The 22931-nt window shown below is 49.3% G+C and overlaps 1 protein-coding gene across 1 annotated transcript in view; it reads left to right on the top strand.

Moving 5' to 3' along the window:
• Window positions 1-1412: 1412 nt before the first annotated feature.
• Window positions 1413-22931, top strand: part of TJP2 (tight junction protein 2) — an 84522-nt gene continuing 63003 nt past the window's right edge. Inside the window, exon 1 of the mRNA XM_035099637.2 lies at window positions 1413-1566. The gene's annotated coding sequence lies outside the window, so the exon portion shown is untranslated. The remainder of the gene's footprint in view (window positions 1567-22931) is intronic.

Raw genomic sequence — 22931 nt, 5'->3', positions numbered from 1 at the left:
TAGTATTCAAGAGCCCAAAGGCGCACACTCTCTGGGTGAGATCTGTACCCTGGGAAAATGGAGTCCAGGGATTGTGCGTAGGGAGCTGGTTTATGATCAGTGTATAGGGAAACTGCCTTCCCCCACTTCGGCTGTGCCTTAGAGCTCCTATAGTTCCTAGGCCCAGACTCTTTGGAGGCCTTGAATAATTACACAGAATGACCTGTCCCAAATTTATTCTGCCCCATTTTGATACTGTTTAGCAATTCAGCTACACAGCTCCAAATAAAACATTTTAAATGTGTTTTAAGTGCAATATGCAATGTGACACTAGATGGTGATGGAGCGCCTTATGGAAAATTCAATTTATTTATTTTTAAAAACACTTTTAAAAAAAGCATTTTCAAAATGATTTTTATGTGTGTGCAGATTCCACCTAGCATTGCTTTTTTCGGGGGGGGGGCAGGGATACACATACTCCTAAATATTTTGTGAATCAAGTTTGCCCTCATTGAGGAGCAGTATTTCAATATGAGTAGGAAAATGAGAGTAGCCTACCCCTAAACATTTTTTTTTAGAAAAAAAGCACTGCCACCGAGGTTCCCTTACCAGGGTGTGGTTTTTCAATTCCCACTGCATGGAAGGGTTATGTACAGAGTGCGCTATCAACTTAAAGAAGCAGAGACCATGAGTACTGTATGTAGAATTATGCAAGAACACCCGAATAGCGCCGTCTGTCTGATCAAGCCAGCGCCCTGTTCTTGCGGGAGCCAAGCGTGGAAACTTTACAAACAGCAACAGCAATTGGGAAACGACGGACTCCCAGGGCGGCGCCACTGCCTGCGGGGAGAGCGAGGGAGGCAGGGCGGCCCCGGGCGGCGAGACTCCTCCTGGTCGGGCTGAAGGGCCCACGGGGCGGTCTGAAACCCTTGGCGCCCGGGGTGCGATTCGAGGCGGCGGCTCCGAGGGGCGGATCGGGGCGAGGGCAATCCATGGGCACGACTGAGGGAGGCCCTCGGAGCTTCTCCTGCTGGGACAGCGCTGTCAGCGGAGCCTGAAGCTCTTCCTCTCGGGCTCCGGGTTCGAGCCCACGCGGGGCAAAAGATTCCTGCGTGGCCGGGGGTGGACTAGATGACCCTCGGGGGCCGTCGAACTCAGAGTCTCTCCGCCTGGACGACTGGGCGGCGGACAACAACGGCAGACGGCTGAAGTCAGCCCCGGCGCTGGCCCGTGGCTGCCCTCGCCCTGTCGGGTCGGGGGCCGCCGGCACGCCCCGTCCAGTCCCAGCCCCACGGCCGTGTTTTCTGACCCGGGGCGCGGCCCTCCTCGTGCTTGCTTCCCGTGGGGTGCTCCTCCCTCCTCGCTGCGCTCACCTGCCTGCCCGCCCGCTGCCACGGGACGGGAGTCGCGCCCTCCCCTTGGGCAGCCCTCCCTCCCTCCCTCCCTCCCGGCCCTCCAAACAGGAAATCGCCTGACTCCGAGCGGAGCGCGGAAGGAGAGCGCGAGTCCGGATCCCGGGGCGGGACGTGGAGCGCACGAGCGAAGAGGACCAGGCGGTGCCGAGGCGCCGTGGCGTCGCTGCTCCAGGTACGTCTCGGGCGTCCCCGGCGCTCTTTCGGCGCTCCTCCCGGGCTTCGCTCGGTCCTGGACGGGGCGCTGAAACGCGGAGAGAGCGCGGCCGAGTTCTCTTTCAGTTTCGTCGAGGGGAAAGCGGGCCGGAAAAGTACGCCGAAATCGCAACTTCGGAGCTGCTTCCCACAGGGGCATTTGGTGTGCGGTGGGTTACGCGGAGTCTGCACTTGGCCGGGCGGGGACAACATCGTGGACGCGCATCTGAAGGCGGGGCGGGTTCTAATCTGGACTGGATCTCAACATCTGGCCCCCTAACTTCAAACTGGGGCTGCCCAGAGCTCACCTTGGAGAGGGCCTAAATGTGAATCCAGATGATGCCGTTTACACCCATCTGCGCCTTCCTGTCCCCTTTCCCTCTGGAGTGTTTGACTCGAACCAGTTGGTCCGGTTTCCTGGCTGGCGGCGGCGGCGGCGGCTTCCCGGCCGCAGGGGGCGCCCGCTCCCCTTTCCCGCCCAGGGGGGGGAGGGGGCGTTGCAGGTGGAGGTGCTGCCTGGTCTCTCGCTCTCTCTGTTTCTGTTGAAATCAGGTTTCCCAAGCGAGGACATTGCAAGAAGCCTCCTCTTGTGCTTCTTAGGGAGAAGGGCGGGGGAGTTTCAAAGTGGTTTGCAGGTATTTGAATTGAAAGCTGATGCATTAACATTGTTTTCTTTTGCATCTTATACTTTTATCGCTTCTTCAAAGACCTACGGTTTTTCAGGTATCATTTTCAGAGATCATTGATTAATTTTATGAAACTGCAGTTTGCTTGGGGCTGAAACATGTTTCTGTTGGAGTCAATAGGATATTTTTTTCAAGCCATTTTGAGCAGGGAAGTTCATGGCTGGCAAGCAAAGGAGTCCTCCCTCCTTCATCTGCACCTTCTGTTCCGGGCTGTGTAGGACTCCTTCCTTCCTTCCCCCTCACCACAATTGACTTGGGTGGAAGGCTTCTTTGAAGCCCAGTTACAATGGAGGACGGGGGATTCCAAGGTGGTTGTGCTCTGTTATATACATCCTATGTCATGCCTGAGCAAGTTTGCAGATGACACCAAATTGGGAGGGGTGGCTAATACCCCAGAGGACAGGATCACACTTCAAAATGACCTTAACAGATTAGACAACTGGGCCAAAGCAAAGAAGATGAATTTTAACAAGGAGAAATGTAAAGTACTACACTTGGGCAAAAAAAATGAAAGGCACAAATACAGGATGGGAGACACCTGGCTTGAGAGCAGTACATGTGAAAAGGATCTAGGAGTCTTGGTAGACCACAGACTTGACATGAGTCAACAGTGTGATGCAGCAGCTAAAAAAGCCAGTGCAATTCTGGGCTGCATCAATAGGAGTATAGCGTCTAGATCGAGGGAAGTAATAGTACCACTGTATTCTGCTCTGGTCAGACCTCACCTGGAGTACTGTGTCCAGTTCTGGGCACCAGAGTTCAAGAAGGATACTGACAAGCTGGAACGTGTCCAGAAGAGGACAACCAAAATGGTCAAATGGAAACGATGCCTTATGAGGAACGGCTTAGGGAGCTGGGTATGTTTAGCCTGGAGAAGAGAAGGTTAAGGGGTGATATGATAGCCATGTTCAAATATATGAAAGGATGTCATATGGAGGAGGGAGAAAGGTTGTTTTCTGCTGCTCCAGAGAAGCGGACACGGAGCAATGGATTCAAACTACAAGAAAGAAGATTCCACCTCAACATTAGGAAGAACTTCCTGACAGTAAGAGCTGTTCAGCAGTGGAATTTGCTACCAAGGAGTGTGGTAGAGTTTCCTTCTTTGGAGGTCTTTAAGCAGAGGCTTGACAGTCATCTGTCAGGAATGCTTTGGTGGTGTTTCCTGCTTGGCAGGGGGTTGGACTGGATGGCCCTTGTGGTCTCTTCCAACTCTACGATTCTATGATTCTATGGTTTATTTTATTCATTTTTTATTTAACAGACTATATACCAGGGGTCCCCAAACTTACCTGGTTTAGGGCCAGATGCCCGCCGTGCGATTGCGTGGTGGGCCGGAGGGTGGGGGAAGCACACGCGGGGGCGAGCGGCTGTGTGCACCCATGCGCATGCGCAAACACTATTTCTAGCACACTCCCAACCTGGAAAGCGCCGGAAATAGCTAGTGCGCATGTGCATAAGCCTCCTCCGACCCGGAAGTACACTGGAAATGACGCTTGCACGTGTGCACAAGCTATTTCTGTCGCTTTTCTGGGTCAGAAGTCGGCAGCCGCGCCACACCGCGCCAGTAAGAGCGGGCAGCGGCAGCGGGGGTCCCTGGGGGCCGCATAAAAGAGCCTCAGGCTCCTTCAGGTATACTGGACGCAGGCCATTTAGGGCTTTAAAGGTCAGCACCAACACTTTGAATTGTGCTCGGAAACGTACTGGGAGCCAATGTAGGTCTTTCAAGACGGTGTAATGTGTTTCTCGGCGGCCGCTCCCAGTCACCAGTCTAGCTGCCGCATTCTGGACTAGTTGTAGTTTCTGGGTCACCTTCAAATGTAGCCCCACATAGAGCGCAATGCAGTAATCCAAGCGAGAGATAACTAGAGCATGCACCACTCTGGCGAGACAGTCCGCAGGCAGGTAGGGTCTCAGCCACCATACCAGATGGAGCTGATAAACAGCTGCCCTGGACACAGAATTGACCTGCGCCTCCATGGACAGCTGTGAGACCAAAATGACTCCCAGGATGCACACCTGGGCCTTCAGGGGCACAGTTACCCCATTCAGGACCAGGGAATCCTCCACACCCGCTCGCCTCCTGTCCCCCAAAAACAGTACTTCTGTCTTGTCAGGATTCAATCTCAATCTGTTAGCCGCCATCCATCCTCCAACCACCTCCAGGCACTCACAGAGGACCCTTGGAAGAGGTCTGGAGTAGGGCTGCAGAGTGGATTGGCGATGGAGCACCCAAATGATAGCTTATGGGTTCCATCTGGGCTCAAGGTCCCCTTGCTAGTTAGGCAACCTCCTGGTCCACAATGCATAGTTCCATAAGATCCCCACATAAAAACTGCTTGTGGTCAGCAGAGTTTCTGATAGCAGAATGCTTTAAGGAGGAGGCTGTACATGTGTCTTTTTCAGTGAGTAGGGGAGAGACGATGAACCATGCAACAGATCATTAAAAACCCTGAAATTCCTGTCTGTATTACAATGAAATCTTAAGTTCTTCCTAACAGGTCTGTCCAGTTTTTTAAACACTGGGGAAATAGTGCATGGTTGGTTCCTGCCTTATTTATTAATGATGGTGCCACAGCAGAAACTCAGAAACAAGAGACAGGCCAATGTGCAAGGCCTTTTTTCTTTTTTCCTTACCCACCTAGATCTTTAATTTTGTTCTGACAGGAAGCTTCAATATTAGACCAGGTAGTGCAAATGTCCTGGGTCTGACATTCCTATCTTGCATATGAATAATTGAACGAGGCCTTTGCATTAATCCCAAGAGCATTGAACTTTGTTAAACTTTGAGCTTTGTAATGGTAGCCTGAATAAATAAATGGAGCAAAAGAATCCTGGTAGAGGAGTCTGGGAAAGTTTTATTTTTTTCTCAACTTTAATTTGGGGGTGGTTGGAGGGAGTCAAAAATTCAGTGCTGCCAAGTTAGCTGTTAAGTACTTCCTAGAATGGAATTATTACATATTTTACCATGTACAAGATAGCTCTCTCACTTTGGTTTTTCTGTTTTTGTTATTGTTTTGTTCAGCTAACGTAATTTTTATCTACCATGGGTTATTATTATTATTATTTAACTTTTAATCATTGTGGTTTGAAGTCCCACCTTGCAGTACTTCCATAATTCTTTTTAAATGACTTTAAATTTTGGATTTACTATTGGAATTTTAATAGAACTCCAAAATGGCTTAATTTGTTTCCACAATTGCAAAAATCCAAATTACCTGGGAGTAATTGCCAGGGATGTGGGTGGCTCTGTGGTCTAAACCACAGAGCTTAGGGCTTGCCGATCAGAAGGTTGGCGGTTCGAATCCCCGCAACGGGGTGAGCTCCTGTTGTTCTGTCCCAGCTCCTGCCCACCTAGCAGTTCGAAAGCACATCAAAGTGCAAGTAGATAAATAGGAAGGTAAAAAGCTCTGGTTCGCCGGAAGCGGTTTAGTCATGCTGGCCACATGAGCCGGAAGCTGTACGCCAGCTCCCTCGGCCAATAAGGCGAGATGAGCGCCGCAACCCCAGAGTCGGTCACGACTGGACCTAATGGTCAGGGGTCCCTTTACCTTTACCTTTAAAGCCCCATATAACACAAAGGGAGTACAAGTACAGAGTTGACTGTACAGAAGAGAGAGTTTCACATGATTTGTCTCCAGTATGATTCAACATTTCATCTGTGGTGCAATTACATTTGGAATATCTTGCACAATTCTAGTTGCCCCATCTCAAATTGTGAACTAGGAAAAGTATAGATGCAGACAACCAAAATGATCAAGAGGTTGCCACACTTTCCCTGCAAGAAAATGGTAAAGCAAAAGTTCTAAGACTTTCTACCCCAGAACCCACATGAGGTGGCTGTAAAATTATAGAGGCCATCGCAAAATGGTGGTGCAGGGGCAGCGGAAGCCATAAAATGGTGGCAGGTGGAGGCATAATCCCTTGGGAGTTACTGATTTCATTTTCTACTGATATGTAATCTCAATACTAGTAGAGACATTTATTCTGGAGGTATTGGGACCCAGCCTTTCCATTTTAGGCAGAATTGGCTGATCCAGATTCTCACCAGGTAGCGAAAGCTTTTGTTGTATATTGTCACGGTGGCCGGAGTGGGCTACTTCAGAGTAACGACTCTACACAGCTCTGCATTTTATCTTTTATTGGTGCTGAGTATTTACAGTGCTAATGGCAGTGCTATTTACAAAGACACATCTGCTCAGCTTGAATCAGAACCTCCAAGTGGCTTTTGGCGCGTCTTGCGCCAGCATAACAACTTGGGGAGACCCATCCTCTTCCCCCGACGTTTTCTGCGCAATTCCGGAGTTGGGGGGGACGGGTCTGCCCCCCTTCCTTCCCCCTTCCTGTCCCACCTGGGACGATGGCTCTTCTACCCTGCCAGAGCCTTGGACACCACTTCCTGTTTCCCCACTTGAGCTGGAGCTTTCCCTCTTTTCAGCCTCGCTCGGGGCTGGGCTGGAACTCAGGAGGGGAGGGGCTTCGCGATACCCCTTGTCCCTCACATCCATTTTCCCCTCCCCACCCCCACATGCCTTTCAGAGTATTTTGCCTATCTCCTGTGATTTCTTCTCCCATTCTTCTTTCACAGTCTGCTAGTACATTGGCCACCACCCCCAAAAAACCACACATGCCCCTCTTCCCGTTTCTTTCATCCTTCCACTCTGGCCCTTTTACATATAACAGCTTTCCTCTCTCTTATCCCTTTCCTTTCTATTGCCCTTTGTCTTCTGATTTCCTTCAACCCTGAAATTCTCTGTCTTCCGGGCATCCTCTACTCAGCACTTTTTGTAGATTTTTGTAAAAGAGTATTCACTGATTTTTCTTCAGGCACTGAGACTTTAATCTTCCCTGGTTCAAAAGCATAAACATTTGTTGTCATTAATGTGCTAGTTTAAAGCGATTTCTCAAATACTACTAGAGGTAACAGGGAAACAGAGTATTTCCCCCTCTTTCTGTGCTTGCTTCCTGTTAAGCTTGCCAAATGGACCAAACACTTTGAACTGGCTTCTCCTCTGTTTTCAGTTCTTGTTTTTTCCTGTAAATGTTCAGATATCTTAGTTCTGTCTTAGTAATGCGTCTAAAATGATGTCATATGATAGATCAGAACGTTTTAGAATGGAAAAACAAGCAGAAACATGGGAGAATCTAGTTCACTTAAACCAAGTGAAAATAACAAGGCAATACTTCCCAAAAAGAAACACAAGTTTTCCTGGTTTGTTAATTGACATTGAACCTCAGTTTCCAGGTTTGTACAACACAGCGGATTTGGGCTTGAAACAAGCTAAAATCTTCTCCAGTTTAGGAAGCCTGGAATGATAGTTGGAAATGAGCCATTATGTCTGAATTGTGGTTGTTGTTGACAATGGTTGATCTGAATGACACCTGAAAGAAGGGGAAAATACCAGACTCCTGGACTGAAGCCTATGTTACGTTATTACCAAAGCAAGGAGGTGATCTAGAATTAGTAACAAATTATAGACCAATATCATTACTAAACAGTGATTCTAAACTTTTTGCTACAATATTAGCAAATAGATTGAAAGAAATTTTAAAAGAAATCATTCACCCAAATCAATCAGGCTTTCTCCCAGGAAGACTTATTCAGAATAATACCAGGAACATTGTAGACATATTGGAATATATAGAATTTAGAAATGACAAACAGGCAGCATTAATGTTAATTGATGCAGAAAAAGCGTTTGTGAGGGACAGGGGATATCGCGAAGTCCCTCCCCTCCTGAGTTCAAGCCAATCACCGAGCACAGGGGAAAGCAGAGAGAGTTCCGATTCCAGTAGGGAAGCAGGAAGTCGGGTCCGAGGCTCAGGCAAGGTAGAGGAGCCAGGGTCCCAGGCGGGACAGGAAGGGGCGAATAAGGGAGGGAGACCCATCCCCCCAACGCCAGAACTACGCAGAAAGAGGAGGGGAAAGAGGATGGGTCTGCCAAAGCTTTTGTGTTGGAGAAAGACGCGCCAAAAGCCATTAGGAGGTTCTGAAACCGACTGATCACATCACTCCGTGTAAATAGCAATGACTTTAGCACTGTAAATACGCAGCACCAATAAAAGAATAAAATGCAGAGCTGCGTAGCGTCGTTACTCTGAAGTAGTCCGCTCCGGCCACTGTGACAGCAACCTCCTAATCCTTTTTGGGCTACTTTGGAGTTGCCGGGATGAGCGTGTCAGAGGCGGAGAAATGGCGGCAGATCGCGGAGCAAGCCCAGCAAGAACTGCAGCAGCTGTCGCTGCAGGCGCAGGGGGAATTGAAGGCAGCTAAAGAAGAGACTAGGAAGGTCCAGGACGACCGGCTACAACTTGCGGAACAGGTGAGAGCGCTACAGGAAAGAGAGCAGGAATTAAGGGCGGTGGCGGTAGACCTCCAAAACAAGCTGGATGCAGAGAAAAACAAGGCGGGAGGGGCACCCCAAGTCCAAGTGCTGCCAGGAAGGAGAGCCGGGACCCTAGTAAGCAAGTTCAATGGAGACCCGAGGGAATATCAGGGCTTTGAGACTGAGATTGTGTATGCTCTTGAGCTGCACCACGCTGAGTTCCCTGATGATGAGCACAGGGTAGCGTTTATTGTGGAACACCTTACCGGGGCAGCCAGGGAGTGGCTAAGACCGTTAATCGCAACAAAGAATCCTTGCATGAAGAATGTCAAACTATTTCTAGAAGGTTTGAAAACGATGTATTCGTCCGATAGTCATATGGACCAGACTAAGGAGGAACTTCATAATTTACGCCAAGGAAATATGACAGTTCGCGCGTATTGGGCGAAATTCACCATGCTGGTGCACAGATTGGGGTGGGAACTCGAGTCACCCCCAATGCAAGCGGCGTTCTACTTGGGGTTGCATGAGGAGGTGAAGGATGAGCTCTCAAGAGGTCCAAAGCCCAGTAATATGGATCAGCTGAGCAAAGCGGCTCTGGCGGTGGGGGTGAGACAGGAATCCCGGTGGAGCGACAAGCAAGCAACGCGCGCAAAGCGGGCTTGGTTCCCACGGTCGCAGGAGAAGCCACTCCCCCAACAACCCTTTCAAGCCACGCCTGGGGCCAGTCAGGACCAGGAACCCATGCAGATTGATAGCGCGCGCGCGCGGGCTTTTCAAACCCCAGCGGCGCCAAGACGCAAGGAGGGAAGGGGCGGGAATTGCTTTCTCTGCAACTCCCCCCAGCATCTCGTCAGAGACTGCCCACATCGCAGGGAGTGGCAAGGAAAGGCGGGAACGGTTGTGCCCTCCCCCACTGACGCAGCACCACAGCAGGGAAACGGGAAAGCCTGGCTGCAGGAGACAAGGGGCAGCAGCCAGGCACAGTCAGCAGACAACAGCCCCAGCCCACCCACCCGCACAGAGAGGAGCAGAGCCAGCCCACCCCTCCCAGAGCAGGAGTGGTTCTAGAAGTGACGCTCACGCTCCCAAATGGCTATCCCCTGACAGTCCTCGCCTTAATTGACAGTGGGGCGTCAGCGAACTTCTTCTCGAGAAACTTTGCAGAAGAGCACCAGATCCAGCTTCTGCAGCTGGATTTTCCTCTGCACGTGGCAACCATTGACGGCAGAGAGCTGCTGGGAGGGGCCATCACTCATCAAACCCCCCCCATGAGAATGACGGTGGGGAGGCACTCAGAGACACTGGCATTCAACGTCACCACCATCTCAGACCCCCCCATCGTCTTGGGCATGAGCTGGCTGGCGCGCCACGACCCCTCCATCAGTTGGCACCAGAGATGCATCACTTTTGGATCGGACTTTTGCCTGGAACATTGCATGCAGCACCAACCAGGGGAGGGGCCTCCGATAGCCACGGTGGCCACCATGCACATCAAAGGGGGTGAGGCGATACCCAAGCCGTACTGGGACCTGCAGGAGGTCTTCAGTGAAGCGGAGTCCGACCACCTACCCCCACACAGGCCTTTTGACTGCCAGATCAACCTGGTGCCAGGGGCAACTATACCCCCAGCCAAGCTGTACGCCATGTCAGACCAGGAACTGGAGGATCTGCGCGCTTTCATCGACAAGAACCTCAAGCGGGGGTTCATCAGAGAAAGCAAGGCAGCAGGGGGCAGCCCGGTCTTCTGGGTGGACAAGAAAGACACGCAACAGCGCCGTCTTGTGGTGGATTTTAGACGACTGAATTCAGTGACAGAGCCAGTGGCTTTCCCCATGCCCAGAGTGGATGATCTCCTGACAGCGGCACGCAGGGGCAAGATTTTCACCAAGCTAGACCTGAGGGGGGCGTACAACTTGATCAGGATCCGGGAAGGCGATGAATGGAAAACCACGATGTTCACGCCTCTGGGCTCCTTTGAATATCTCGTGATGCCCTTCGGGTTGCAAGGGGGCTCAGCATGCTTCCAGGCCTTCATGCACCACGTCCTGGGGTCCCTCCTTTTCAGGAAATGCTTGGTCTTCCTGGATGACATCCTTATCTACTCCGATGACCCAGTGCAGCATGTGAAGGATGTCAGGGAGGTGTTGCAGCGCCTGAAGGAGAACCACCTGTATGTGAAGCTGGAGAAGTGCAAGTTTCACACCAAGGAGGTGGACTTCCTAGGCTACAAGCTGTCAGACAAGGGGCTGGCGATGGACAAGGACAAGGTGCAGGCCATCCTGGACTGGCACAGCCCCAGGACGCGCAAAGATGCCCAACGCCTACTAGGCTTCGCCAACTTCTACAGGAAGTTCATCAAGAACTTCTCTCGCGTTACGGCTCCCATCACTGACTGCCTGAGAGGCAAGCAGAAGTTCAGGTGGACACCAGAGGCGCAAGCAGCGTTTGAAAGCCTCAAGAGGGTGTTCGCCTCAGACCAGAACCTGTTCCACGTGGTTCAGGACGCGCCCCTACGCGTGGAGACAGATGCTTCTGATAAAGCTGTGGGCGCCATTTTGTTGCAACTGGACGCCAACAGAGAGTGGAGACCCTGTGCCTTCTTCTCCAGGAAGTTGACCCAGCCAGAGCGAAACTACACGGTGTTCGATCGGGAACTTCTTGCGATCCACGCTGCGTTCCAGCACTGGAGACACTTCCTGGTGGGCGCCAAGCACCCCATCCAGGTGTGCACAGACCACAAGAACCTGGAGTTCTGGAGAACTGCCAGGGTGCTCAACCAGCGGCAGATACGGTGGGCAGAGTTCTTCTCGAACTTCAACTTCTCCATACACTACATCCCGGGAGAGCAGAATGTCAGGGCGGATGCCCTCTCCCGCAAGCCAGAGTACATGGAGGAGGAGGCGCCACCGGCACCCAGGCACATCTTCCCCCCGTCAGCTTGGTCCTGCGGAGCAGCAGTGGTAAGCGAGGCAGAACTCACAGCACTGACGGCAGCGGATGGATTTGCCAACCGCATCTTCAGAGAACTGAGAAGGGGGGGGAGCAGGCAAAAGACTTTGCAGAACGCAGGGGGCTGCTTTTCTACAAGGGTGCACTGTACCTGCCCACCACCCAGCTCAGACGTACGGTCCTCAAGCAGATGCACGACAACCCAACGGCGGGTCATTTTGGGAGGGATAAAACCACTCACCTAGTCATGAGACACTTCTGGTGGCCAGGGGTGCGGGAGGATGTGAGGGATTATGTAAGGGGCTGTGACACCTGCCAGCGGGCAAAGGTGGTCAGAGCGCCACCAGCAGGTTTGCTGGAGCCCTTAGCCACACCGCACAGGCCGTGGGAAGTAGTGTCCATGGACTTCATCACAGACCTGCCCTCATCCAGGGGCAAGACCGCAGTGTTGGTGGTGGTGGACCTCATGTCCAAAATGTGCCACTTTATACCGTGTGCCAGGGCGGTCTCTGCAGAAGAGACAGCCAAACTGTTTGTGGATCACGTATTCAGACTGCATGGATTGCCTTTAAGGGTTATTTCGGATCGTGGCCGCCAATTTGTTTCCAGGTTCTGGCGGCGGCTCATGAACCTCCTGCAGGTGGAGGTCAGCTTGTCGACGGCTAGACACCCGCAGACCAATGGACAGGCGGAGAGGGTCAACGCCATTCTGCAGCAGTACCTGAGATGCTACGTCAGCCAGCGGCAAACGGACTGGGTGGATCGCCTGCCACTGGCAGAATTTGCCTACAACAATGCGGTGCACGTCTCCACAGGGGTGTCGCCCTTTAAGGCCAATTACGGGCGTGACCTCAGATCTTTCCCAGAGAGGGAGGGGGAGGAGGAGGAGGAGGGCCCACAGGCTGAGGATTGGGCAGAGGAACTGGAGACGGTGCACCAGCAGCTCAGAGAACACTTGGAGAGAGCCAAGGAAGCGTACAAGAAGGGGGCAGATCGCCACAGGCGACCGGGGGAGGTCATTAGGGTGGGGGACAAAGTGTGGTTGTCCTCGGAGGGCCTTCCCATCAGAGGGCGATGCAAAAAGCTGGCGCCCAGAAGGTTGGGCCCCTTCACGGTCACGCAACAGGTCAACCCGGTGGCATACAGGCTGGCACTGCCAGAGGACATGAGGGTGCACCCTGTGTTTCATAGATCGCTGCTGTCGCCGTACAGGGAAAGCAGCAGGCTCCGAGACAGCGAACAAACCCCTGAGGGAGGGGGGGAGAGGGAAGGCAGGGAGCAACTCAATGAGGCCACGGCCATCCTGGATTCAAGGTGGGGGGTGGGGGGACTGGAGTACCTCATGGCATGGGAGGATGCTCCACCGTCCCAGAATGAATGGGTCCCAGCCACTCAGATACAGGAGGAATTCCTGGTAGAAGAATTTCACGCCCTCTTTCCCCATAGACCCAAGCCCTGGCACATGGAAAGGGAGGGGGAGGGGGAGGAAGCACGGGAGAGCAGTTCACCATGGCGCTGGGAAGCGGAGTTTGAGGAACCAGAGGATGAGGTATGGGTGTCACCGAGATCCACCCAGTCAGAGGAAGGAGCAGATTGGCAGAACATTTTTACCCCCACCAGCTCTGACGCCACGGACTTTTTGGGATTCCCATCCTCCCAGGCGGAAGGGGGGGGGCTTGCAGGACTGGGGGGAGGTGTTCACACCAACGGGCTCGGAAAGCACTGAGTTCTTAGGCTTCCAGTCGTCACCGACACCTGGGGGGGACCTGGGGAGGGGTGAAGGAGAGCTTGGGAGGGGGGTGGATGTGAGGGACAGGGGATATCGCGAAGTCCCTCCCCTCCTGAGTTCAAGCCAATCACCGAGCACAGGGGAAAGCAGAGAGAGTTCCGATTCCAGTAGGGAAGCAGGAAGTCGGGTCCGAGGCTCAGGCAAGGTAGAGGAGCCAGGGTCCCAGGCGGGACAGGAAGGGGCGAATAAGGGAGGGAGACCCATCCCCCCAACGCCAGAACTACGCAGAAAGAGGAGGGGAAAGAGGATGGGTCTGCCAAAGCTTTTGTGTTGGAGAAAGACGCGCCAAAAGCCATTAGGAGGTTCTGAAACCGACTGATCACATCACTCCGTGTAAATAGCAATGACTTTAGCACTGTAAATACGCAGCACCAATAAAAGAATAAAATGCAGAGCTGCGTAGCGTCGTTACTCTGAAGTAGTCCGCTCCGGCCACTGTGACAGCGTTTGACAACGTCTCCTGGTGTTTCATGAAAAAACAAATCAATACAATGAAATTAAGAGAAGAATTCAAAAGGGGAATAGAAGCGATATATCATATATCACCAATAGAAGGCAAGCATGATAATAAACGGGAGTATTACAGAAAATATTGAAATAACAAAAGGCACAAGGCAAGGATGCCCCCTCTTCCCCCCTTCTATTTATACTGCTACTGGAAACATTATTAGAAGTGCTCTGGAAAAATGAAGATTGTTCTTGTTAGACTTGACTCCTAACATATCCTTGCTAGCATGCTGAATCACTACACAGAGCTGATCACACAAGAGCTGAAATCTGCACCCACGACACAACACCGACACAATGGTGTGCCACACCAGTGACACCTGAGTCTGTTGTCCAGTGTGTTGGGAGGGGAGAGACACTCTGGAGCAGGGAGGTCCAACATGCGACCCTCAAGGACGTTTTGGGGGCTCGCAGCAACATTTGACCCCTGCCCTTGTGCTGCCTCCCCAAAACCAGGAAAACAAGACACTGGGCTTAGGAAGGAGGCTCTGGAAGGGTCTGCGAGTCCTCTGGCCTCCTTCCTGAAGCCCAGCACCTCACTTAGCCAGCTTCGAGGAGGCAGCACCAGAGCTGGTGGGGTGGCCAATTTTGCAACATGGACTTTTGCAGCCCTCTTGGTATGGAAAGTTGGGCCGCCCTGCTCTAGGGCCTTGCAATATGTAGAAAGTACTTCATGGAGCCCTGTAGGAACTGGGATGAAGTCAAAAAGATTTCAATTGCATTTAACTTCCAAATCATGGTTCTTGGAGATTCTGTTGTATTTGCCTATGGCCTGTGGAAAAGAGTCTATTTGGAAAGAAAATGTTGTAAATTTTCTATGATGCTTTTGTAGTTTGTATTTTTGTAAGATTTTAGGCAACATTCCTTTTAATTCTGTTTAAAGTCTGGGAACAATCCGATCAGATGGCTCAAATTGGCATTTGTAATCACTTTGCAAATATGCTAAGGGAAAAATTTAAATGAAAGCACCTTGTTTTTATCTTTTGTTAGCAGGTGGTACAGATTTATTCTATGTTGATTTGGATTGTAATGTGAGGGGACAAAGATAAATAAACAAACAGATTCTTATAGCCGATGAGGGCTGTGGTGTTAGGTATGTAGGTATTTATAAACTTTGAAACCCCTTTAAATAGTCATGACTTTTCAAAGGGAAGAGGGACTTTTAATTGAAGGGATATGACTCTGCTTTAAATGGGGCCTACGATGTGGGGGACTCAAATGTTAACAGGGCCGTCTCAAGCACGTCGGGCGCCCTGGCGCCGTGGTGCGGAAATTGCTCCGGCACCCCCGCCCTGCTCCGTTTCTTGCTGCGGCTGGTGGGCGGGCGCAGTGCACAGCATGGTTTCATATCGGGCCAGCGCCCTGGCGCCCCGCGCCACCCAGACTACCCCTAGATCCAGCCCTGAATGTTAAAGCAGTAATGCAGCAACTTGTCGCCCTCCAGATATTGTTGGACTGCAACTCCCCTCATTCCTGACCATTGTCCAGGCTGCCTGGGACTGATGAGACCAGAGGGTGCCCATCTCTGTGTTAGAGCTTCAGACTTGGAGTGAGGAGATTTGGTTCAAATATCAACTTGGCTATGAAGCTCACAGAGTGATTTTAGGCGCAGCCAGTCACGCCCTCCCAGCCCAACATGCCTCACAGGCTTGTTCTGAAGCTAAAACAGAAGAGGAAAGAACCACATAGGCCACCCCAAGTTCCTTTACTATTTCATTTATTTTGTAAGAACCAGTGAAATCACTTTCTATTGCTTCTCAGTCCAGTCAGTAAGGAAGGAGACCCCAATTGCACAGAAGTATCTTTACTACATTTTTTGGGTAACCCTCCTCACCCCTGAATTTCTTGCAATATTTTGCATAGGCACTTAAAAGTTGTGTTTGTGTATGTGGCCGGCACTTTCAAAGCTGTTCTTCCCACTCGACATGTCTGCACATATTAGTTATGCCCTAATTAAATAATGCTGATAAATATCTAGCATGGCGGCGTGATTTTACTGTGTTTCAGTGGCTTTGCCCTAAACCTGAGAACCTTCACAATTTGCTTTGTCTGAGCAGTGTGGGTCATTTTTGAAAACACCACACCTGTAAGTGCCAGTACACAATGATTGGTGGTGCACAGGGCCTTTTTCTCTGTTTCTTGGTACTGGAAGCAAAGGCGATGTGAGAGACATTAGCGGGCATGCTAAGCCCATCAGGGTGATTAGGAGAGACTAATGAGGATATCAAGCCGAAGAGGAGAGGGAGCTCCAAAACAAACGCTCATGTTTGAGCTTCATCCTGAACCTGTCTCTGTTCTTCTGCCCTCTGGCTTAATTCCTTTTATTCGGCCTCAAAGCGCCATGACTGTGCTAAGGAAGGACTGGGGCACTGCCGCCTCCCAAGCCCTCCTGGCTCCTGCCGGCTCCTGCTGGCCTGGTCAGAAGGTGGGGAAGGATTCTTTCTAGTTTCTTTCTATGTCAGTCTGGAGGGCCCTGAACTTGTGAGATCCATAGGCTCTTGGATCCAGTGGATCTAAAGTTGCTGCCATATCCTTTGCAGGGCTTTCCTCTGACATCCTCTGGTGGTAGTTTTCTGTGGCACCACCAGCAATGCTGCTTTCTGGCAGTAGAGGCTGGTGCAGAGAAGCCGTCTTTGTACCATCCTAACATTGGGTGGGGAGGAGGCAGGATTAAATTATTCTGTTGATTGGAAATAATTCTAGAGAGTGAGCTAGTTTCTGCATAATGCTAAGCCAAACCATGCTTGTGTGCACCATGCAGACTCCCAGGGTAGAGGCAGTGGCTCAAGTCCTGCTGTATTATTATTATTATTATTATTAATTTTTTTTATGTATACCCCGCCCATCTGGCTGGGTTTCCCCAGCCACTCTGGGCAGCTTCCAACAAAACATTAAAATACAAAAATCTATTAAACATTAAAAGCTTCCCTAAACAATTGTAAGCTAAGTCATGATTTGGCATAATTTGTCACCTGAACCTGTGCTTATGGTTTGTATTGCTCCGGACAAACCATTAGCCGTCATCAAGGTATGTTCTTGATTTACAGCTCATTATTTGTCTGGAGGGGACAAAGAGCAGTGCGCATGACAAGCCAAACCATGGCTAAGATCATAGCAGCACAGCAGCAAGGCCACAGGAGGAGCATAGGGGCCGTATTTTCCTCTTCGGTTACTGAAGACTTAATCTAAACTATAATTAACCCAGTTAATTATAGTAGGTAGCCGTGTTGGTCTGCCGTAGTCGAAACAAAATAAAAAAATTCCTTCCAGTAGCTGCTTAGAGACCAACTAAGTTTGTTCTTGGTATGAGCTTTCATGTGCTTGCACACTTCTTCAGATACACTGAAACAGAAGTCACCAGACCCTTATATATAGTGAGAGGGTGGGGAGGGGTATTATTCAGAAGGGTGGTGGGAATGGGTGATTAGCTGAACTTGCTGCAAGACAGACCCAAAAAAGAAAATAACAGAACACCACTAGTAATCACATACAGCTCCCAAGCTAAAACAGTACAATGCATCATCAGAGATCTACAACCTCTCCTAGACAATGACAGCTCCCTTTCTCAAGCTCTGGGAGGAAGACCTTTCATTGCCTACAGACAACCACCCAAACTTAAACAACTCCTCACCCACAATAACACAACAACCAGATTTAACATGGACACTGGTACCAGAGCCTGTATGAAAGCTCATACCAAGAACAAACTTAGTTGGTCTCTAAGGTGCTACTGAGAGAGGGGCGCTGGTGGCGCTGTGGGTTAAACCACAGAGCCTAGGGCTTGCCGATCAGAAGGTTGGCGGTTCGAATCCCCGCAACGGGGTGAGCTCCCATTGCTCGGTCTCAGCTCCTGCCAACCTAGCAGTTCGAAAGCACGTCAAAGTGCTTCCCGGTGGGAAGGTAAACGGCGTTTCCGTGCGCTGCTCTGGTTCACCAAAAGCGGCTTACGTCATGCTGGCCACATGACCTGGAAGCTGTACACCAGCTCCTTCGGCCAATAACGCGAGATGAGCACCGCAACCCCAGAGTCGGTCATGACTGGACCTAATGGTCAGGGTTCCCTTTACCTTTACCTCTTAAGGTGCTACTGGAAAGAATTTTTTTATAATCAACCCTGCAGCAAGTAAAATCCCCATGTGGTTAGCCCACAAAACATTCTAGTAGCCTGTCTCTGTCTGTGTTTGTTGTCTGTGACACACTGCCCTGAAAGTGGAGATGAGGAGGAAAAGAGTCCGCCCATTGTTGTTGTTTTCCAGCATTTCCTAACTGGAGACAATCCTCAGTCTTCTCCATTTATAAGATGCAGTAGAAAGGAATGCAATTTTTCAGCACCTCCTAAATCTGTGTATTTTGCTTTAATAAATGCATACCACGTACCACTTCCTTCCGCACCCTGTCATTGTACTAGGTCTTTAAGATGCTGTCATTTCAGATCATAAAAATTGGGGACATAGGATGTTTTTTATTTGGGAGTACTGAATGCAACATAAAGTTTAGCAAGCCGATCTTCAGCAGCCTTTCACTTGATTTGAGAGACGAGTCACCTGCTACTCCATTAGTACTTGGAAGATTATAAGCCTTGGAGATTTAGCTGAGGATTAGTAAATTGGAGAGTGTACATTATCAGGCTAGGCTTAGAACCATGATTGTCTCTTGATTCATTTTCATTAGTGCTTTATTCAAATATCGCTGGAATTATGTAACGATGACGTTTCAGGAGAATCTGTCAGGAATTCTTTTCTTGATTTTTAAAGACACTTTTACCAACGGTTATTTTTATAACTCTGGCTTGCAGCATGTGAAATCCATTTTGAGAAACAGGGATGTAGTTCCGTCAGATCGCTGGTGCAAGATGCTTTTAAAGGCTGTAGCCGAGCACAGGTTGTCACTTTGTTTGGCAGCGCATTAAAGGAGGCAGGATGAAGTATAAGAAATACATAACCATTCTTGAAGCTGCAGTTGGGATTACTCCCCTTAACAAGAGAGAACTGCTCCCTGTGGTCCGACATGCAAACCTTTGGCAGCATCCAGGGTAAGTTGCTAATGGGGAAAATGAGTACCATAACTGTAAAAAGCAAATATTTACTCTCTAGCTGTGTGCAAGAAAACTGCAGGCATTGTCTGCAAATGGGAGAAGTGATTAATTTAGGAAGTTAGTTGCAGAAGCTGAAGTAGTTCTCTGAGGGGCATGTACCTGTACATGATGCGCTTGGCTGACATAGGGGGTGTCGGGATAAATTCAAAGCATTGTCAGGAATGGCATTTTAAGTTGCTGTGTAAACTTTTGAGACAAAACTTAGTAGATAAGACAATGCAGACTTAGAGCAATGACACATCAAGTACCGTAGGAACGTAAGGGATATTCCCTGAGCGCATTTCCCACTACTCCTTTTCAAAAATACACTTCTTAACATTGTATTGGAAACCTAACAGATTTTTGTGCTGTTGAATAATAGAAAGTCAAGATTCTTAGCATTCCTTTTTCCACCTCCCTTTTCCAAAAAGCCTCTTCAACTACGGTAAATACTCTTACTGAATAGAATAATGCAAGACAGTGGTTCTTAACCCTTTTTGGGGGGGGGGGTCATAGAACTGTTGAAAGCTATGGACCCCCTCCCCAGAAAAATTCACACAAACACATACACACAAATTTTTGCATACAATTAATTTTATTGCATAGGGTTCACCGCCCCCTGCTCCTAGTTCATGGACCTTCCTCATTCTCTTAGAATGGCAACCTGCCTGAGATGTTCTGGAACTGAGTTCTGGAAGTTCCTACCCTGATGTCAGGCAAGCTGCAAAAAAGATGTGCAGTTAAATTTCCCTTCACAGCACAAACAACATATTCTAGATACTTAATCTTTATTGTTGTGATTAATAACCAGCACATAAAACACATTATCCATATGTGCAGGGCTGGGTTGGCTCATACAACACATAAAACAGGGTCCCACTTTTTCCTAATCTCTGCTTTCAGGCATTTCAAAAGGACATATAAACAAAGGTACACTTCATAGGTTTTTGCCTTTGTCAGTTTAGGAGTCCTGAACTGGTGATGAACTGGTAGTGCACCAGTGTCAACTGGCCAAAGAGTGTGGGCTACCAGGAAGAATATTGATCATGTCCCTAGAAGGCTTTCGTAAAGTTCTCCTTTCAGTATAGCTGCCACAGCCTGACAACCAGGGTAGCCAAATGGCGAATTTACTTAGCTTTCATTTTCTCTAGAGTCCCTGAGAATATGTTTTGTCACTTAGGAAGCCTTTCTATTATAGCCCAAAGCAAGCATATGTGCCACTTCAGCATGAATATTTATCTTCATGACACTGATGAATCTGGAGAATAAATTAAGTTTTGCTGCAAAACAAGGAGCATAACTGACATTCAAAAAACATGTGTTATGCTGGGTTGTAAAGATGCCCATGCCTCTGTGCAATGCAGGCCTGTGCATGCTAAGTGTGTGCATGCGTGTATTTGCATAGCTGGTTTTTGTTCTTGCAGGTAGTAGCGTCTCATGCCTCAGGGAAGGCTGCTTCAGAAGGACCTCAGTTGTGGAGGAGCCTGTTGCAAGGGGCTCCCTCCAGAATGGGAGGCTGAAAAGCCCCTATGTGTATATGGAACATTCTGCATGTCAATTTGGATTCTGATCACCATTATTGTTACGTGTCTACTGTGTTCAGTCCTCTTCAACTGAAATTCCAAACCAAACCAAAACCAGCTCCCAGGCTATGGTTCACAAACTATAGTGCAGTGTTGCAATCTGGTCCTATTTTATGGCTCAGATTTTAGCTGCAGGTTTACCGTAAAGACTCTTTCAGCTGAAATACATAACTAGGAAACGTTACCTTGTTCAGCTGCAGCTCAAGACGCGCTATGGTGATGGTAGCATGTATAAGAGAGTCTGTGGAAAACAAAATCAAGTGCATCCCCAGGGCCCATCACACTAGTTCTGCAATGTGCACTACATTGAATTTGATGTGTTATTTGTCCACAAATAGATGAGCCTGGTTGTGGCTCTCCCTTTATAATCATACTTTCTCCTGATATTTTAGGAACTACGTTATTTTCCTGAGTAGTGTTGATTTTTTAAAAAAATTAACATTTGTTTCCAGTGTAACAGAGCTGCTTGCTTTAATTCCTATATTGAAATGCCTTATAGACTCTGTTCAGCTCAGTGTTGCCTAACTGTGGGCGGTGTAAGAGGAAGAGTCTCCACCCATGATATAGTAATGGTTTTTTAGCCACACACCCAAAATGTAAACATGCCATTTGAGAAATGTCATTGGTGTAAAGAATCTTTTGTGAAACGTCAGTGATACGGTAACTACACAGAAACTACTGTGTTTCGGAGACACATCCCCATCCCCCCCCTTCTTTAGGACACGATTCATTGTATGAGGTTATTTGCAGATACATAATCTTGTTTCCTACGAGCCCTGAAGTAACATGCTGAGAACTAGTAGCATGACCAACAGCCAAACTGCTGCACTGCATGTAGTCATTTCATTAAGGAAGGAGTGTATTCCATGCTAAATTGAAAGTAAAATTCTATGCTCAAGCATTCCAAGTAAAAATAAATAAATCTTATTTTGCACACTTCTGTCATTTTTATTCTGGTTTTGCTAGTTATGTAGAAGCTTGAGGAGCTAATTTGTCTCACTTCTGAGTAGTCATTTATCTGTTCATTTTATTTCCATCCCACCTTTTTTCTCCAAGGAACTCAAGGTGGTGTACATCATTTCCCCATTTCTTATTTAATCCCCATAGCAACCCTGTGAGGCAGGTTAGGCTGAGAGGCTGTGACAGGTGCAAGGTCAGCTGATGTTCTTTGTAGCTAAGGGGGGGGGTTTAACCCTGGCCTCCCAGGTTCTAGTCTGACACTCTAACCACTACACTACACTGGCACTCTGTTACTGGGACTTATTGCACTGTTAATCTCACTGTTTTTGTGTTTTAATATCAATAACATTTCTACAGGGAGCAAGAGAGCCAGTGTGCTGCAATGGACAGAGTGTTGGGCTGCAAATGCAATCCTAAACCCACTTACCTTGATCTAAGCCCCATTATACTGAATGGGACTCACTTGTGACTAGGCACATATAGATAGTATAATGCTGTGGGTGTCTCTTTAATTTAAGTAAATGTTTGCATTAACTTTGTCTTTGATAATAGTCGCAGGTGCTTTGAAAATGAGGCATCTCCAACTCCCAAGAGACTGCCATCTACTCCCAGGATAAAAACAGTAGCAGTGATCTACCCATTGTCATTGGAGGGGGGAGGAGCGGGTGGGGGGGTGGATTGCCCAGAGTTGTGGAGCATTTGGGGGGGGGAGGATTGCACAATTTTAAAGCTTTTCCCCTATAACTTTTTGTACATGGTAAGGATCCTGTGATCTACCAGGATCAGCCAGGGATCTACCGGTAGATCATGGTCTACTCTGGTTGGACATCCCTGGTACACCATTGATACACAGTTGTGTCCTAGTTGAAGCCTGCCCATCATTGAAATGGAATGTCTTTGCTTAGGGCAGAGGTTTTCAACCTTTTTGGGTCCACAGCTCCCTTGACCAAGTGCATTCTTTCTTTGGCTCCCTTGTGGGGCTCAGGAACCCAGTTAGGTCACCCCTTGCCTGCAGAGCGGCCCGCCTCTCACCCCTTTTTGAACACCCTCCCTTGTGTTCCTTTGAGAGTCCTCTGGGTAGCCACAGCTGCCGCCCCTGGTCTCTGAGCTGCCCCCCCCCCCACCCCGAAGAGAGTTGCCTCCTCACACTGCCCCACAGAGGCTAGGAAGCACCCCCAGACAGCCCCAGAGGCACCATTTGTCTGGGTCAGCAAACTTTAACCCAGAGATGCATTTTAAATAAAAGGACACATTCTACTCGTGTAAAAACACACCGATTCCCAGCCGATCTGCGGGCTGGATTTAGAAGGCGATTGGGCCGGATCCAGCCTTTGGACCTTAGTTTGCCTACCCATGGTCTGGGGAGCTTGTAGCCAGGGATGGTGCAACAAACAGCTGTGCAATTCTTTGTTTGGGAGACAGAGACGTGGGAGGGCATGCGAGGACGGAGGGAAGGAAAGAGGGACAGAGG

This window comes from Zootoca vivipara, chromosome 11, assembly GCF_963506605.1.
Source record: "Zootoca vivipara chromosome 11, rZooViv1.1, whole genome shotgun sequence".
Taxonomy (NCBI): Eukaryota; Metazoa; Chordata; class Lepidosauria; order Squamata; family Lacertidae; genus Zootoca; species Zootoca vivipara.
This window is presented reverse-complemented; position numbering and strand designations above follow the sequence as displayed.